Consider the following 19,307-nt stretch of genomic DNA (forward strand, 5'->3'; position numbering starts at 1 on the left):
AATCAACACAATGAGTCAATCAACCTGCCTAGGCACACGTGAATGAGTGAATGTCAACTCTTTAGCAACTTGTTAATGAAGCAGACACTTGTAATGGTAACATAACAATCAACGAATAACAATCAAATAAGGAAAGTCTGGAATAACTCAGCGAAGGGTGTCTGTGTGACTAAAATTGGCCAGAGAAAGCATGTTAGTTGTTGCGAATGTTGAAAATGTACACATTAACTAATGTTTTCCTTCCTTGTAACAAAACAACTAAATTCATAATGAGATCATTGTTTGTATTATGTTGCTCAATCAATGAGAATGTATTTGTACCATGTGTTAAAGGCCAACGAATTACACATCCTGTTTACTAGCTACATCAAAGGAAAGAAAACCTTTTTTATACTGCATAACTTTCCTTAATACATAGTACTTTAGTAATAATAATGAGGAATTTAATGACAGCCCTTTTATATCAAATGATTTGCTTTAAACAATAAGCATCTGGGTAGGATTAACACTAGCAAATTGGTGTTTATTCCTGTTTGTGGCAGGATCAGATTGCATTGCAGTAATGTTGCTAACACTGTCATTCAGAGACTTGCACTAATGCTGCAGAAGCAGGAATTCAAATGCTGCAGTTGATGGAGTTTCAATTCAATTACCTTTAAAAGTCTCGAATAAAATATTAATCTTGTTAAAAGTTACAAGAAACTATTGGTTTGTCGTAAAAAACCTATTCATTGCAGGGACTTGTCTTTAGTTTGATAATGTGCAGCCATTCTCCCATTCCAATAAATTGAAGGCACTTGCCTCCCAATAATTTAAAATGTTTCTCATTTGTCACATCATTTCAACAAATGTGTTATGCCACGCAGTTAAAGCAACCACATTAAAATCAAGGTCACAAACTTGACTTGTGTTTTCATAGTTATGTCTGTCACTTCAAGTTCAAAATAACAGTCAGCACCAGATGCACATCCTTCTGGTACTGGCCTCACTATTAAGGGCATTAGCGCAGGCACAGGGACCATATGTTAGGAGAGTGCAGAGTGAACAGTTTGCTTGATTCCAGCAGATCTATTTTCTACCTGAATGATCCTGCTTGCACCCTTTCTTAGTCTCATGCAGCCCCTAGAGAGGGTCCACTTGACTGTTCAAGCTCCCCTGCTTGGTGCCATCCCTCACCATCACCATCTACTGCTGGAGGCCCTCCTGAACATCCACTCAGCAGCAAGGACACCACCTACCCCCAACTTACCCCTGACACCAACGCCCTCTCCAATGCTATTTAAAACGATCATCAAGTGTGGACTTAGGTTGGTACTTTGCATGTCATTCAAAATTGCTGTCAACTACAAGGAGTAGTGTGACACTAGTTTCTGAGTTCAAAGGTCATCTTCAGCCAACCTGTTTTTAGGCACTGGTGCAGTAGTTAGTAATTTCTATTGCCCTTGGTCTGAAGTATGGCAAAGAGGTGAAGTAATGCAGATGAAGGCAAACTACACCAAGAGGGAGGAGGAAGAAGAGGGAAGGAATTTTTACCAAAGTCATGTCTACTCAAGGAGTGCAGGAAATACCTTTTCAACCTGGATCTCAACAAGTAACAAATAACATCACCTCACTAAAAAGAACTTCATGAAAATCAGCTATCTTTCCACCATAAAAACAGCAGCTTCAGAGCAGGGCCGCTGATTGTGAAAGTGACTTTGGCCATGAACGTTTCATGTGTGCTGGATTTCTTCCAGGCAGATGAAGGTAGAATTTGCAACACCTTGCAGTATGCCATCTACTATCAGGTCAGGAAGCCACGATGACTATGTATTCCAAAGGAACCAATGACATTTCATTCTGCCTTGTTAGAAAGACAAAGGCAGAGCAACTACCCAGCTGACCAGAATTGCAGGCTTCCGTGTGATGCGGCATGTTCCATTGACCGTAGATATGTTACTTTATAAGTACTTCATATGAATTCTGAGACGTGTTACAACTGGAAAGGATTCCACTTCCTCAGGACCTAGCTGAATGATCTTATTCAATACATCCTGCAGGTCATTCTGCTGATATTCTGGTTGCTGTCATGGTACCTTCCTTATGTTTTGGTTCACTGCACCACTTTCATTTGAGCTATCTAGACTAGCTAGAAGATGCCAAGGGCTGAACCAACTGGCTCATGGCTGAGGTGCATAACATCTGGGCAGCATGTGGATAACAAAAGCCAAGCATGAGAAGTGTAAGCGAGGAGATCAGGTGTAGGCTGTGTTTAAGAAATGCATGCTATGTTTAAATGGTGTTAGCTCATCACTATTTTGCGTACCCCTGCTCAGGAATGGAGCCACTAAGAAGTGGCCCATTGTATTATCCCTGGCTCCATTGGTAGCCTATTGCCCTCTGAATCAGTGGGTTGTCGGTTGATATTCTATTCTAGAACTTGGGCACAAAAATCAAGATTAACAATTAAGAATCAAGAATGTATTAATAATTAAATAACAGTAAAAGTGTAATAACAGTTTCTTCTGGACAGCCTGAAGATCTGAAGCAGGGATTCTTCATTCCACTGACATTGCAAACGTGAAGGGAAATTAAGAAGCAACTAGAAAAGTAAAGTATTTACGTGGAATTAAACATGCAGGAAATTCTTGGACTTGTAGGAAATCCCCCTCCAGAGGGGTCCACTTGATTGTTGAAGCTCCCCTGCTTGGTGCTGCTCCCTCAGCATCGCCATCTGCTGTTGGAGGCCCCCGATATAAGGACATGCTGGACTAACAGAGGTATCACCTTCTGATGTCGTAAAGCCGAGGACCATCTAACCTCTCAGGTGAATGTCAAAAATCTCCTTGGCACTATTTCATTGAAGGGTGAGGGAATTATTCCTGTTATTCTGCAATAGTCATCTCTTCATTGACAAAACAACATCAGAGTATCTGGTCATTATCACATTGCTAAGTACAAACTTGCTGTGTGCAAATTGGTTACTGCTTTTCTTGCATTCCAACAGTGACTACATTTCAAAAATACTTAATTGAATGTAAAACACTTTGGGTAATGGTGAACTTAATAACTTAAATCTTTCATCTCTTTGTTTTAGCAGCAAGCAAAGTTTTCATGCTACCTGCATTGAAAGCCAAAAGGTGCATCGTGATCCTCGTGCCTGTTTTAAGGATTTAATTAACTTTACAGCTGTAGAATTTTACAGGCAGGGAGAAAGATTTTGGCATTGTGCCTGTGCCAGCTGTTTGACAGAGCTAACCAATTAGTCACATTCCCCTGCTTGTTTCCAATAGCTCTGCAATTTTTTTTTCCCTTTTTCAAGAATATAATATCCAATTATTTTTGTAAATGACTATTTAATCTGCTTCCAACACCATTTCAGGCAATGCATTCCAAAGTATTACAACTTGTGCCCTGTAAAATAAATTCTCCTCATCTACTGTCTGAATCTTTTGCCAATTGTCTTAAATCAGTTAATTAGTGCTTCTGTTTCGTAGAGGGTCATAGCTGTGGAATTGTGATAGAGGAGTATGCAAAAATGTCATACATGAAAATACCCAGCCGTAAATTATGATACAGGCATTCCCTACTCTCCAGGAGCCAGCAGTTAGTTTTTAACTAATAAGGGTAATGTGGGGTGGGGGGGGGGTGGCAGTAATATGGAATTGAGGCCACAATCATATTGGCAAGATGTTGTTCAATAACAGAGTGGACTAGAGAGGCTGAGTGGCCTGTTCTGCTCACAATTCATATGTTTGTTTGTATATTCTTTTGTTTTTTGGGAGAAGTGAGAAAGCAAATTAAGAAAACAGACCACTGAAGCAAAAGTGCTTGGAAAATTCACTTGTCCTTTTTTAAAGTAGAAGTTAGTCCAGTAGATCACATAGACAGTGGCCAATATTACAAGATATCGACTTCTTTTGTGAGGTGACCCCCCACCCTGAACAGTGTTAAGTCAAGCTCTTGCTCAAATGAATTCAACAAATTAATTTGGCACAAGCTGATAACCCCTTTCAGCAGTCCACTGTTCTCTGGAATAAGAAGAAGTGTCTAATATTCTAAATATTTCTGCTTTTAAACAGTTTTTTTTATTCCTGTACCATGGTTCTGTCTGACCTATAAATAATTTAATTCCAGGTGCTCCAAGTGGTTAGATGATTTGCCAACATCTAATGACTAGAAATATAACTGGGTTGAGGAAGCGCAGTGTATAAACATAAACTGAAATGGACTGCACAGGAAGGACGAGGGAAAGTGCACATATTATAGCAAGAGTAAGAGAGGTAACCAAGCAAAGTCACATGCAGAATGGCAAGAAAATTACTAACTCAAACTGAGGTGCTTCACTTGAGGGAATGTTACATCCAGGATGATCAGTAAGGTTGTTTATTATTTTATTTATTCATTTTTTTTCTTGGAATGAGAATGTGACACCAAAAGTCAGCATTTATTGCACATTCTTTGTTGACTTGAGTAGGTGGTAATTGGACTTATTGAAACACTCTAGTCCATACGGTGAATCGCTCACATGGGTGTTTTAAGGCAGATGGATCCATCATTCTAATGCGACAACAATGAAGAAATGGTGACATTATGCCCATGTCAGCACAGTGTTTGATGTGTAAGTGATAGTGCACATGCACTTGTCCTTCTAGGTAGGTCCATTAATAGCTGAACCTTAAACTCAAGAAAGGAAAATCCCATGATAGAGGAGAGGATAGAACAAGTCAGTATTGCAGATCTAACAGCCAAGAAACATTACAAAGATGGAAAGAAGCAAAGAACATGTAACCTTCATATTTTGGACCACCTCCCAAGAGCCAAAAAACTGAGTTACCTATGATATTAAACTATGGCCATTACAGAATCACCCATTGGTCACCTTACCACTTGTAAGATGCCTGAACCGTCTAGAAACTAAAATAAAAGCAAAATACTGCAGATGCTTGAAATATGATGTAAAATTAGAAAGTGCTGGAGAAACTCAGCAATCTGGCATCTTCTGTGGAGACAGAAACAGAGTTAACATTTTAGGTCCGACCACATGTTCCAATGGATAGTGATTAGACTTGAAACATGAACTCTGTTACTCTCACCATAGATGATTCCAGATTGCTGAGTTTCTCCAGCATTTTTTTGGCTTTTATATTAACCAATTAGAGATCGTTCCCCTTGGAAGGGAGGGAAACAGGATTCTTTTTTGTTCATTTTTAGGATACTGGGGTTGGTGGCAAAGTTGTCACTTTTTGTTTATTTCTGACTTTCTCAAGAAGGTGATGGTGAGCCTTCTTCTTGTAGGGATTTGATACAAAAGAGTTGCCTGGTTGCATGAATTATAACTGGCATGACTAATGGGATTTTCTTTTAACGTTTGCTTGTTTTAACAATTTTCAGAGATGTATACTCAAGAGGACAATAAACTTTACATCTCAGAAATTATTTTTAGCCATTTTTAATGCAATTGAAGACAGAAGGCCAAGGATCATGAATAATTAGTTCACTTCGGGCATCTCAATTTCTAAAATAAAAGAAAGACATAATTATGTAGCCTTTCCATAACCATTGGATATCTAAAAGCAGTTGACTGAAAGTAAACTAATTTTTAAAAGGGTAGTCATTGTTGTAATGCAGGAATTACAGCAGTTAATTTGTACTCAGCAAGCTCCCGCAATTAGCAATGTGACAGTGATCAGATAATCTGTGTTTGTGATATCAGTTGAAAGATAAATATTGGTCAGGATACCAGAGATAACTCTTACACTCTTCTTTGGAATATTGCCATGGGATCTTTGACAGCCACACAAGCAGGAAGATGGGGCCTCAGTTTAACAGTTCATCCAAAAGAAAGTAACTCCAATAGTACTACACTGAAGTGTCAGCATTGAGTTTTAAACTTAACCCTGAGTTGGAACTTGAACCCTACAATCAAGAAGTGAGTGTGCTACCAAAAGAGTCAGTAAGGAAATTGATCCTCCTAAAATGTGCATGTTAAAAAAAAAACAATATAAAAAAAAACACAATATAAACTTTTCCTGAGGAAAATTGATGCAAAACTGACCCAAGTTATTTTTCTGGTGTTTGAAACAGCCATCTTAAATAGGTAATGGCTCCTTTCGTATGTGACTGTGGAATCTACTAAAGGAGCTTTGTGTATCAGCTTCAGACACCAGAAAAATGACCCAGACCAGTTCTGCACCAAAGTTTCTCAGGGCTTTGTATTTTTTTTAAAACACGGAAAGATGTTGTGAAACTTGACAGGGTTCAGAAAACATTTACAAGGATGTTGCCAGGGTTGGAGGATTTGAGCTACAGGGAGAGGCTGAATAGGCTGGGGCTGTTTTCCCTGGAGCGTCAGAGGCTGAGGGGTGCCCTTATAGAGGTTTACAAAATTATGAGGGGCATGGATAGGGTAAATAGGCAAAGTCTTTTCCCTGGGGTTGGGGAGTCCAGAACTAGACTACATAGGTTTGGTGTGAGAGGTTAAAGATATAAAAGAGACCTAAGGGGCAACTTTTTCACGCAGATGGTGGTATGGGTATAGAATGAGCTGTCAGAGAAAGTGGTGGAGGCAGGTACAATTGCAACATTTAAGAGGCATTAGGATGGGTATATGAATAGGAAGAGTTTGGAGGGATATGGGCCAGGTGCTGGCAGGTGGGACTAGATTGGGTTGGGATATCTGGTAGGCATGGATGGGTTGGATCGAAGGGTCTGCATCTCTATGACTCTACTCTATGACTCTTTACAAGCACATTTTATGATGATCAATTTCTACCCCATTATATATGTCATTGCTTTAGAGTGATGTCGGCATTCAAGTTTAATATGTTTACATTACATGAGATTTGTTGAACATTGTGATGTACCAATCTGAGGACAATACCCTCAACTACTACACATCACAGTAACATTTAACAGCATTGTTCAGTTAGTGGCAGTGATTTATCTTCACGTGAAACGTTCTGCCTAAACTTTCTGTTTTGGGGCTTTTTAAGGTCCATCAGATGTAGCTTATTTTTACAGCATGGGTGAAACTTTTGTTATACTGTCCAAACAGTGAGGCAATCCTGTTGCACAGATGTGAATTTTCCATTTCCCACACCAACTATCTTGTGGCATCTTAGAAGAAGACAAGCACTATGGCTGGTTTTCTTAGATTCTGATTGGACATTAGGAATTGTGTTGAGTCTCAAAAATGTAGCTTGCATAGAAAGATTACAGCCCACATAAACAGTTGGCAATTAGCCTGTAATTCTGAATTAGATTCAAATCTCAGGGCTGAAGCTAGAAAAGGCAACACTCCCACATAATTGGGGGTTGAAGTTTCTCTATGCTATTTTTAGTACATTGCTCGTTGTATTCACAAGTAATATTTTAACTGAACAAAATTAAACTTACTGCAGAATTTTGTTAGTCTGGGTAAATTAAAGGCCTTGTGAGTGGAGCTGTTTATGTACAGTTTATTTGTTTATAGAGACTTAGCTAATCACTGCAAAGCTTAAATTAGTCTTCGAAAATGAGTGGTCCAACTAAATGGGAAGGTTGCCAGTTCTCGTGATCCAGTATTCACTGTGAACTTGAAGAGAAAAACATGTAATAAATTAAATTTTCATAGTGGGAGAATTAAAATTAAAGAGCTCCCAATCCAATTTGGCTAAAATGTGGAATTCTGTTTATCAAATATTTTGCTGAAAGAGAGGCCATCGATTTATATTTTTAAAGTGTATTCCACACTTGATAAGTCATTGGAGCAGAAGTAAGCCGGTTAGCTTATCGAGACCACTCCAGTATTAAACTGAATCTTGCTGATCTGATAATCCTCCACTTACCTGTCTTTTCCTCATAATCCGTAATCATCGTACTGAATAAAAATGTAACAACCTCAGCCTTGAATATACTTAACAGCTCAGCGGCCACAGCCCTCTGTGATAAAGAACTCCATGGATTCACTTCCCACTGAGACAAGTAATTTCTCCCTATCTCTTCTTCAATAGTCAACCTCATAACCTGAGACTAAGTCCTCTGGTCCTAAATTCTCCCACAAGGAGATATAACCTTTCTGTATCTATCCTATCAAACCACACCCCACCCCCGCAGAATCTTACATATTTCAATCTCTCATTCTTCTGCATTTCAATGGGTCTGGGTGGGATGCTGTTTGGATGTTCAGTGTGGACTTGATGGGCAGAATGGCCTGCTTCCACATTGAAGGGATTCTGTAAAAACTGTTCACAGTATTCCAGGTGCACTCTGACTATTATTTTTATATTCCATTATGTTAGAACTAAAGGACAACGATCCATTTGCCTACCATATTACCTACTCAAATTGCAAACTTTCTCTTTGTGATTCATGCATGAAGACCTGTAAATCATTCTGTGCAGCTTTCTGTGGTCTTTCCCCATTTAAGTAATAGTCAACACCTCTGTTCTTCCATGAGAGTGTGTTGCTGGAAGAGCACAGCCAGTCAGGCAGCATCCGAGGAACAGGAGAGTCAACGTTTTGGACATCAGGACTGAGGCTTGTGAGTCAGGGGGCTGAGAGACAAATGGGATGGAGTGTGAGGCTAGGGGGAAAGTAGATGAGAATTAAATAGGTAGATGAAGGTGGGGGAGAAGGCGAAAGGTCAGAGAGGAGGGTGGAGCAGATAGATGGGAAAGATGATGGACAGGTCAAGAAGGCGGTGCTGAGTTGGAAGCATGGGACTGGGATAAGGTGAGGGGTGGGGAAATGAGGAAGCTGGTGAAATCCACATTGATCCCAGGCGGTTGCAGGGTCTGAAGACAGAAGATGAGGCATTCTTCCTCCAGGCATTGGATGGTTTGGGTTTGACATTGGAGGAGGCCCAGGACCCATGTGTCATTGGTGGAGTGGGAGGGGGAGTTGAAGTGTTCAACCACAGGGCAGTGGGGTTGGTTGGTGCGGATGTGCCAGAAATGATCTCTGAAATGATCTGCAAGTTGGCCTCCTGTCTCCCCGCGGAGACCACATCGTGTGCAATGGATACAGGTATAGGTAAATGTCTGTCAAATGTGGAAGGATCCTTTGAGGCCTTGGAGGGAGGTGAGGGGGGAGGTGTGGGCATAGATTTGCACCTCTTGCCGTGGCAGGGGAAGGTACCAGGTGTGGGGTGAGGGCTAGTGGGTGGGGGGGGTGGGGGGGAGCGTGGATCTGACAAGGGAGTCGTGAAGGGAAAGGTCTCTCCAAAATGCTGATAGGGATGGGGAGGGAAATATATCCCTAGTGGTGGGGTCTGTTTGTAGGTGGCGGAAGTGGTGGAGTATGATGCAATGTATATGGAGGTTGGTGGGGTGGAAGGTGAGGACCAGGGAGATTCTGTCCTGGTTGCATTGGGAGGGGAGGGGTTCAAGGGCAGAGGTGCGGGAAGTGGAGGAGATATACTGGAGGACATCGTCAACCACGTGGGAGGGAAAATTGCAGTCTTTCAAGGAGGAGGCCATCTGGGATTTTGTGGAATTGGTCATCCTGAGAACAGATGTGGAGGAATTGGGAATAAGGGATGGTGATTTTACAGGAGGCAGGGTGGGAGAAGGTGTATTCCAGGTAGCTGTGGGAGTCGGTGGGTTTGTAGTAGATGTCTATGGTTAGTCGGTCACTGGAGATGGAGATGGAGAGGTCCATGAAGGGGAGGGAGGTGTCCAAAATGGTCCAGATGAATTTGAGGTCAGGGTGAAAGGTGTTAGTAAAATTGATGAACTGTTCAACCTCCTCATGGGAGCACAAGGGAGCATTGCTACAGTCATCAATGTAGCGGAGGAAAAGGTGTGGGATGGTGCCGGTGTAGCTACGGACTGCCCGACAAACAGGCAGGCATAGCTGGATCCCATGCAGGTGCCCACGGCTACCCCTTTGGTTTGGAGGAAGTGGCTGGAAGTTGTTATGGGTGAGGACCAGTTCTGCCAGGGGAATGAAGGTGTCAGTGGAAGGGTCCTGGTTGGGACGGTGTGAGAGGAAGAAATGGAGGGCTTGGAGGCTTTTGTCGTGACGGATAGATGTGTACAGGGACTGGATGTCCATAGTGAAGATAAGGTGTAGGGAGCCGGGGAAACAAAATCTTTGGAGGAGGTGAAGGGCACGGGTGGTGTCCCAAATGTAGATGGAGAGTTACTGGACGAAGGGGAATGGGATGGGATGGTGGCAAGGTAGGTAGAGATGAATTCAGTGGGACAGGAGCAGGCTGAGAGAATGGGTCAGCCAGGGAAGTCAGGTTTGTGAAACATCAGCAGTAGATAGTGGTATGGGATTTGCGGATGATGAGGTTGGAGGCTGTGGATGGGAGAACCCCAGAGGTGGTGAGGTTGTAGATGGTCTGGGAGGTGCTGGTTTAGTGATGAGAGATGAGATTGTGGTCGAGGGGGCAGTAGGAGGAGGTGTCTGTGAGTTGGTACCTCGCTTCAGCAGTGTAGAAGTTGATGCGCCAAACTATCACATCACCACACACCCCCCCCCCCACCTTGTCTGCTGCTTTGATGGTGAGGTTAGGGTTGAAGCGGAGTGAGAGGAGGGCAGCAGGTTGGAGTGGATGAGGAGGATGTACAGGTTGAGGCAGTCTATGTCATTATCGTAGTTAGAAATGAAGAGGTCAAGGGCCAATACCGGGTGTCCAGGTGGATGGGATGTGCTGGATGCAAGAGAATGGGTCTCCAGTGGGTTGGTGGAAATCTTGATTGAATAAGTGGGTCCAGACGTGGACGTGGCGATGGAAATTTTCAACGTTGCAACGCCTGTTGAACTCATTAATCTGGGAGCGTAGAGGGATGAAGGTGAGGCCTTTGCTGAGGATTAAACTTTCCTTCTCAGTGAGGGGGAGGATAATAGTCAAAAAAAATGGCAGGGCTGGGTGCTAGGACCTGGGGTGCAGCTGGAGCTGGGGGTGGGCATGAAGACTGTGACTGGAGTGGGCATGGTTATGGGGTCAGATGTGACATCACCATTGGAAGTGACGCTCTCCATAGCAACGGCCACCACCAATGCGATATCTAGCAACGGCCACAAGATCCACTGCTGCCAGCATTAACACGATACCTAGCGATGGCCGCAAGATCCATTGCCGCTGACACCAACTCAACACCTACCCTGAAAGCCAGTACTACCCCCACAGTTGATGCTGCTGCAACCACTTCACCCCCAGAGCCGTTGCTCACCAGAACACCAATGACTACATCGTCGATGTCACTTCCGCCACCACTGACTTCACTCACTGGAAATCAGCTGGCAACTTTGCTGACGCCATGCATTACATCCCTTCCACACCTGTGGACACCACCTTAGGCCCCACCTCCACGCCTATGGTGAGCATCACTCACTGTTGAACCCCTCACCAGTTCAAGACTGAACTAAAACTACTCAGCTCAGCTAGCTAGAGAGCTGACCACTCCTGTTTCTTTATACAGGTCACTTCTAAAACATGGCCACCTTGGCCTGAAGGCTTGTCTGTTTACGTATAAACAAAAGGCCTCTCAAAATCCTTTTCATCTCTGTACCAAACCAGACTGATTGGAGCCTGGCCTGGTTTATTACCCCTCTGAAAATAATCAAGGACAACTATCCTTGAGCCAAGGAACAGCTTTTAGAAAAAAAAGGGACTAGCTTTGTGACAAATGCATCAAGGACAGAACACCCCTGGTCCATGCCTTCCACTCCATCAAGTTCTGTATACATCACATCTTCCTCCACCATGTCCGCCACCTGCAAACAGATCCCACCACTAGGGATATATTTCCTTCCCCACCCCTCTCAATTTGTTGAAGAGACTATTCCCTCCGCGATTCCCTTGTCAGATCCACACCCTGTTACTGCCCTCACCCTATTCCCGACAGCTTCCCCTGCTACCGCAGGAAGTGCAAAACCTGCACCCACATCACTCCCCTCACCTCTGTCCAAGGCCCCAAAGGATCCTTCCACATCTGACAGAAATTTACCTGTACCACTGCAAATGTCATCTACTGTATCTATTGCACCCGATGTGGTCTCCTCTACATAAGGGAGACAGGAAGTCAACTTGTGGATCATTTCAAAGAACATCTCTGGGACATCCACACCAACCAATGCACTGCTCCGTGTCTGATCACTTTAGCACCCCCTCCCACTCCACCAAAGACATGCAGGTCCTGGGCCTTGCCCATTGCCAAACCCTAACCGGTGGCACAGTGGTTAGCACTGCTGCCTCACAGCTCCAGAGACCTGGGTTCAATTCCTGCCTCAGGCGACTCTCTGTGTGGAGTTTGCACATTCTCCCCACGTCTGCGTGGGTTTCCTCCGGGTGCTCCGGTTTCCTCCCACAATCCAAAAAAATGTGCAGGTTAGATGAATTGGCCGTGCTAAATTGCCCGTAGTGTTAGGTGAATGGGGTAAATGGTAAGAGAATGGGTCTGGGTGGGTTGCGCTTCGGTGAGTCAGTGTGGACTTGTTGGGCTGAAGGGCGTGTTTCCACACTGTAAGTAACCTAATCTAATCACCCAACACCTGGAGGAAGAAAGCCTCATCTTCCATCTTGAGACCCTGTAACCACACAAGATTAATGTGGGTGTCCCCCATTTCCCCTCCCCCACCTTATACCAACCCCATGTCTCCAACTTGGCATTGCCCTCTTGACCTGTTCATTGTCTTTCCCATCCATCTGCTCCACCCTCCTCTCCGACCTATCACCTTCACCCCCATCTTCATCTACCTATCCCACTCTCAGTTATCTTCCTTCCAGCCCCAACCCCGTCTCATTTATCTCTAAGCCCCCACCCTGGCCCACAACCCTCATTCCTGATGAAAGGCTTATGTCCGAAACATTGATTCCCTTGCTGTTAGAATGCTGTTTGACCTGCTGTGCTTTTCCAGCACCACACTCTCGACTCTAATCTCCAGCATCTGCAGTCCTCACTTTCTTCCTGCCTAAATGCATACCCTGAAACATTATTTTCACACATTATGTTCCTTCTGCCAAGATTTTTTTTACCAATCACTTAATCTGATTACATTCCCTCGTGAATTCCTTTCACCTTTCTCCTTACATTCATGTCATCTGCAAACTTACTGATATTACATTGACTTTCATCTGTTTATGCTGTTCTTATTATTCCCTGCTATTTCACCCTGGTTCTCCAGTGACTACACTCACATATGCAATGCCACTGGTGTTACATTGATACATTATCATATTGAGAATCAGGAACGTAAATATTATTTTGTATTGGCCAAGATAAAAATTGGAAACAGCTACTTCTGGATAAATCTGTGGCAGAACAGTGGGGAGTGTTCAAATGAAGTTGGCAAGAGTACAGGCCTAACATGTTTTCTTCTGAGCAACAAACCCAGAAAACTCTGGATGTTTAGGAATATTCTGGACTGGAAAAGAAGTCAAAGAGAGACTTTTAACAGTTATAAAAGGAGCAAATCACTGGAGGCCCTCATAGAGGGGAGAAAGTACATGATTAAATTAGATTACTTACAGTGTGGAAACAGGCCCTTCAGCCCAACAAGTCCACACCGACCCTCTGAAGAGCAACCCACCCAGACTCCTTCACCTAACACTACAGGCAATTTAGCATGGCCAATTCACCTAACCTGCACAGTTTCGGACTGTGGGAGGAAAGTAGAGCACGCAAAGGAAACCCACGCACTCCACACAGACAGTTGCCTGAGGCGGGAATTGAACCGAGGTCTTCAGCGCTGTGAGGCAGCAGTGCTCACCACTGTGCCACCATGCTGCCCAATGCAAGGAGACTTAGGAAAACAATTCAGAGGGTGAAGAAGTAGTATGAAAACGCTCTGATGGGTAAGATTAGGGAGAATCCCAAGATATTTTAAAAGTATATCAAGGGAAGAATAATCAGGAAAGAGTTAAACCCATTAGCGATCAAGGAGGCAATCTGCACATGGACCCGGAGGATGTTGGAAGGGTATTAAACAAAGACTTCACACCTGTCTTTACCTTGGAGAAGGAGGCTGTAGATACATTGGGAGTGAAGAGGTACTAAATGTTTTGCTGGGCTTAAAAGTGGACAAATTTGCAGTTGTAGATGAGTTTATCCCAGGTTGCTGTAGGAGATAAGGGAGGAAATTACAAGGGCTCTGACCTAAGTTTGTCAGTGAAAGGCGGCACCCCCTCAGGAACAGAGATTTTGGGATGTTTGTCCACAGATCTCTAAAGATGGCAAAACAGATAAATAGGGTATATAAGAAGACGTATGGGATGTTTGCGTGGCATGCATTATAAGAACAGGGGGTTATGTTAGAACTGTACAGAACTTTGATCAGGCCACAGCTGGAGTATTGAGTGCAGTAGTGTTCACCACACTACACGAAGGATATCATTTCCCAAGTGGGTTCCTGATGGGATTCACCAGAATATTGCCTGGAATCGAGCAGTTTAGCTATGAAGAGAGGCTGAATAGGCTGAGGTTGTTTTCCTTAGAGCAGAGAAGGCTGAGAGGAGACCTGATTAAGGGGTATGAGATTGAGGGACATGGAGAATGTGGATAGTATACCCCTAATTATTGAGTGATCAATATGTTATGAAGGTGTAGGTGTGTATCTTGAAGAGAGAGTGGAAGCTGGCACAGACGTATGGCAGAGGCACAGAGTGTGCTGAAAAATTTAAAAATGTAACATGTGGGTTGAAACAAATAGCTGGAGCTGCGTTGCCATGGTAGAAAACCAATTCAAATTTGGCCAATTAGTTAATATTATGCCCCAGATATCAAAATCCAATAGAATTTGAATTTTAGTGCTTTGGATGGCATCAAACTGGGTTTGAAATTAATTTTGCCATACATTTAAGAGGGAATTTATCAGACCAGTAGAGTTGGGGTGGGTCGAAATAGGTTTGAGAGAAAGGAGTTATAAACAACTGTTGTTTAATGTCCTCTTTTGGCCTTAAAAATAAAATTGTTGAATTTTTTTTCTTTTAATAATGGTATTTGGGATAGTTCTTTGCCACTTGAAATTTAACAGATTACGGCGCGAGGTGAGCTTTTCTGTGTGGCTGATTTAAATTAGCAGAGGAGTTTACCCTGTGTCGTAACAAATAATAAGGGATCTTTATTTTATAGTGTCAAGGCATCCGTTTAAATGGGATTTGAGGAAAAGATTTTTCACTCTGATGAAGGTAGTTGAGGTGCAAAACATACTGGAATGAGAAAAGTACTGGATGAGAATTGATGACATTTAAGTCTTGGGGCCACTTGCAGGAAAGTGGGGCTAGTGTAGAAATTTAGTAGTTTTGTAGGCTTGGACTGGATTAGCAGAAGGGCCTCTCCACGATTGTATAATTCTTTGAGTACTCCTAATCATGTCAGATAGTGCAACAGCTTTTTGGTACTCCCAGAGTTAACCAAGTACCCAGTTTAGGGCAAAGAATCTGTGCATATTTACGTGAAAGGCTCAGTCGTGCTAAATGGGAATGTCAAGAGGAAATATCTTTGGACTTTGAACAATATAAAACTACCATCAATATGTCAAGAAATGTCATGTTTGAATTAAGATTATACTTGAAAATCAGGCCTTGCTATACTGTGGCAATGGGTGGTTTAGAAACCGTTTCATTGGCATTTTACTGTTTCTTTCCATATGCTCTTATACCCATGTGTATCTCTGGAACAAACCCTCTGATGGACGCAAATAGTACAGATTCATCCAAATGCATGAGGTGCTAAGGGTAACGCAGTTAGGTGAACCCAGTGACATCGGACATTTAGATCTGGACTTTAATCCATTGGAGTTTGTAGGTTTGGTACTGGGTGGACGGTTAGCATCGATTAAATTGGCACCAAATCAGGATGCTCACACCAACCTTCCAACTTCCACATTTCATTGCTCAGTGTTTGACTGCATGTGAGCAACTCCCACAGGATAGGCTGGTCACCAGTTAAGGTATACTAATCCCTCAAGTAGAGCAACACTGGTATGGGTTTTCACCGTTAACATTGGGTCGACATGTTCCCAGGGCTTCCTGAAATTTGTCGGTTAAAGCAAGGTAAGAACAGAGTGGCTGTTGAAGGGACAGAGGCCAGGGAAAAATGACACTATGTATTCAGTACCTCCATCTTTCATACACATTTATGGGAAAGGATTTGTTCACAGTATGTGTGCTAATTTGTTATTTGGAGGTTTCAGCTGCATTTTGGAGGTCTGGCCGAAACATTGCAGTTCAGACTTATTAAATCAGCACAAGCGTCATTCACTAGTAGCTTATGCTGTATTTCAGATGAAGTTCAAAGTAACCAATTACCAAAATAGCAGCAGCATGAGCAACAAACAGCTGCTCCTCCGAATTGTAGTTCAAGGAGAGACACGGCAGTGGGTTGGTGCGGTGGGGGTGTATATATCTGAGTTGCATGGTTTACAGGCTGAGAATGACCTTTAACAACAAGTCTAAGCTGTAGGTAGTTGCATCTGGTGATAGTAAACATTTGTAACCTATTGCCAATTGACCTGTTGGCCATAGTTGGCTGTCAAAGTCACAATTGTAGTCAATTTTATTGTCTCTGGATACTTCCAGGATCTGCGGAGACATCTGCAGGATCACTGGTGAATCTCAAAAGATGCATCAGACACATAACCAATGGCTTGTTCACCTGGCATGATAGTTATGTTAACTTTCCCTGCAATGACACCTGTCTGAATGACTGGGTACTTACATTTGAAGCTCTGGCTGACCTCCCACCACAGCAAGATATCGTCAACTGCAAATGTGGCCTGTCAGAGCATCTCACATTTCCTGCCCAATGGTATTCTCTTCATTGATGGGCCCCACTATGCAGTATGTATGTTCACCAGAGCAAAGTTTAGAGTCCTGCAATCAGTGTCAGACTCTCTTCTGTTATGCCTTGTTCACTTGTGAAATGTGAGTAAGCACAGGTGAAAACTCAACTATCTCTAACTACTGTCACTGATGTGTGAGCCTCTGAGCTAATATATGATCTGCCTAAGCCCTCAGATGATGAACCATCAGAGGAAGTGAATTTCTTTGAGGAGCTGTTATCACCAGTGTCACCTCAACAACCTCCTTGGTGGACACATGAAGGCTCATTGGGAGATAAAATATATGAATGAGTCCTGTCAAAGTAAGAAAGGATTGAAGTTATCATTAAACACCTGACTGTAATGTAGCTGTTTTTGATTGAAATGAAAATGACTGAGTGCAAGGTTGCTGTCTGATATTTTATTCAGTCACTAGGCCCCATCTCTCCATCCCTCAAGCCAAGAATATTGAAATTTCATTGATTTCTAGAGCTTCCTTTTCTAAAGTTCTTATTTATGTGATCTATGGAGGATTACCTCCAGTCTTCTGTCTTTTCTTAGTGTTCTTTGCTGTGTTCTCCTGTATGGAGGGAAGGAAATGTCTATGAGTGAGAATTATGGCAAGTGTTCATCTGGTAAATGTAAAACATTTATTGACTGGAATTGTAAAGGGTTGGACATAGCATTGCATAAGGAAGTGAGGGAGTGTCTGTGATGTATAGATAGATAGGAATGTGAGGAAGTGTATAGACCAAGAGGGATGTGTGTACCTGCATGGTGAGAAATGATGTGTAGAAGTATTCTTCCAAAGACAGAGTTGGGGGGGTTCGGGGTGATACAGAAATCAGGATAAAGGACAGTGTACCAGTATACTCACTTGCTTGTCCTACATAGGCCATTGAAGCACTTTCTGAATGGATTTGATAACACGGTTACACACTCCTATTGTTGGCCTGTCAGTAACATCCAACCATGCCTTCTTTGTCCCTGCACCAAACTTCTGACTCCCTTAACTAGGGGATTAGGATCTTCCTCCAGATACTCACAAGATCTGACAACACATCTGCGTTGGGATGCAGCCTTGACCCTTCTCAACTCCATTTTGTACTTCTTTCTGACTCTGTGATAACTCCAACTGCTTCAACTTGCATATTGGGATTTTCCTTTAAAATGCTGGAGTTGAGATTTCAATCATGTGGGTTGTCACACCATCTGCTGTTGCTAAATGGATAGGAAAACAAATGTTATTGAACCGACTGCACTAAAAAAAACACTGATAGTTGTGCTATTCCCATCCATAACAAGTAACCTGCTTCTCCAATGACTCACCCTCCATTGTGTTTGCACATTAATAACCAGCCCTAACATATTCAACAGTGCAAGTTTCCTCACCTCATTTATGGTTTTATTGTGGAGTTTTTGATTATTGTTGTAACTGATTAATAAATCATTCTTGTTATTTCATGTCACTGCCAGGATGGTAAACACAAAATTACTATTTCCATTTTGATATTGTTTGAATTCTTCTCACCCCTTTTCCCTGGCTTTAGTTCCTCATAATAACCAATCACTCTCATCAGCCTGCCCCATATCAGTCTTATTGACATGGCTCATCAATCTCAAATCTCTCCATAAGTCTCTTTCCTTCCTCTCTGTCTTGCATTCCTTTTTACATTATCTCTGACTAAACTATATCCCCACATTGACTGTGACATACACTTGTGGCCTAGAGCTCGGTGACACAAAACATCCTGAAGGAAGTCATTCACAAGATTTTCCAAACTTCTGGGGTAAAACTGGTAGAAAAGCTGTGGCAACATTGGAAAATGGTACCAATTTTTCAAGTATTTGCAGTTATTCTGCTGGAGGTAGGGCAAACTAATGGGTGAATCAGCACCAATAGTCATCGTCCTTGGTTCGCTTAAGAGGCAACTTTCCTACCTGACTCAATGACCTAATCACCCCTTTGTCCACTGCCAGCAGCAGGCTACAGTATGTACCATCTGTGAAGTGGATTACAACTTGCCAAGGTTTCTTCACCAGCACCTTTTAAATCTATATTCTATTCCACAGACAGTGACAAAGGTAGCAGCTGTGTCCTTCCAAATCATCCACCATCCTAATTCAAACATAGATCACTGCTCCTGACAGAGTAGATGCAGATATGTTATTTATCCTTGTTTAGGATCAGAGGGTGTAATCTCAGAGTAAGGAGAAGCCCATTTAAGGCAAAGGTGAGGAGGATCTTTTTCCCCTCAGCAGATAGTGGATCAGTGGAATTCTTTAGCACAGAGAATTGTTGAGGTTGGATCGTTAAGTATATTCAAGGGAATCAAAGATTATGAGGAAAAGGTAGGAAAGTGGAGTTAAGGATCATCAGATCAGCCATGATCTCATAGAATGGTGGAACTGACTCAATGGGCTGAATGGCCCACTTCTGCTCCTATATTGTATGGCCTTATAGTGTTAATACTACCATTGTCTTTGTCAGAAATGTATCAACATCGACACCTGAGTTCATTGCAAATTTGATCCAATTTAGTGTCACCCTGGATTTTGTAAGTTCCCTGGGA

This window comes from Hemiscyllium ocellatum, chromosome 12 (genome assembly GCF_020745735.1).
Source record: "Hemiscyllium ocellatum isolate sHemOce1 chromosome 12, sHemOce1.pat.X.cur, whole genome shotgun sequence".
Classification (NCBI taxonomy): Eukaryota; Metazoa; Chordata; class Chondrichthyes; order Orectolobiformes; family Hemiscylliidae; genus Hemiscyllium; species Hemiscyllium ocellatum.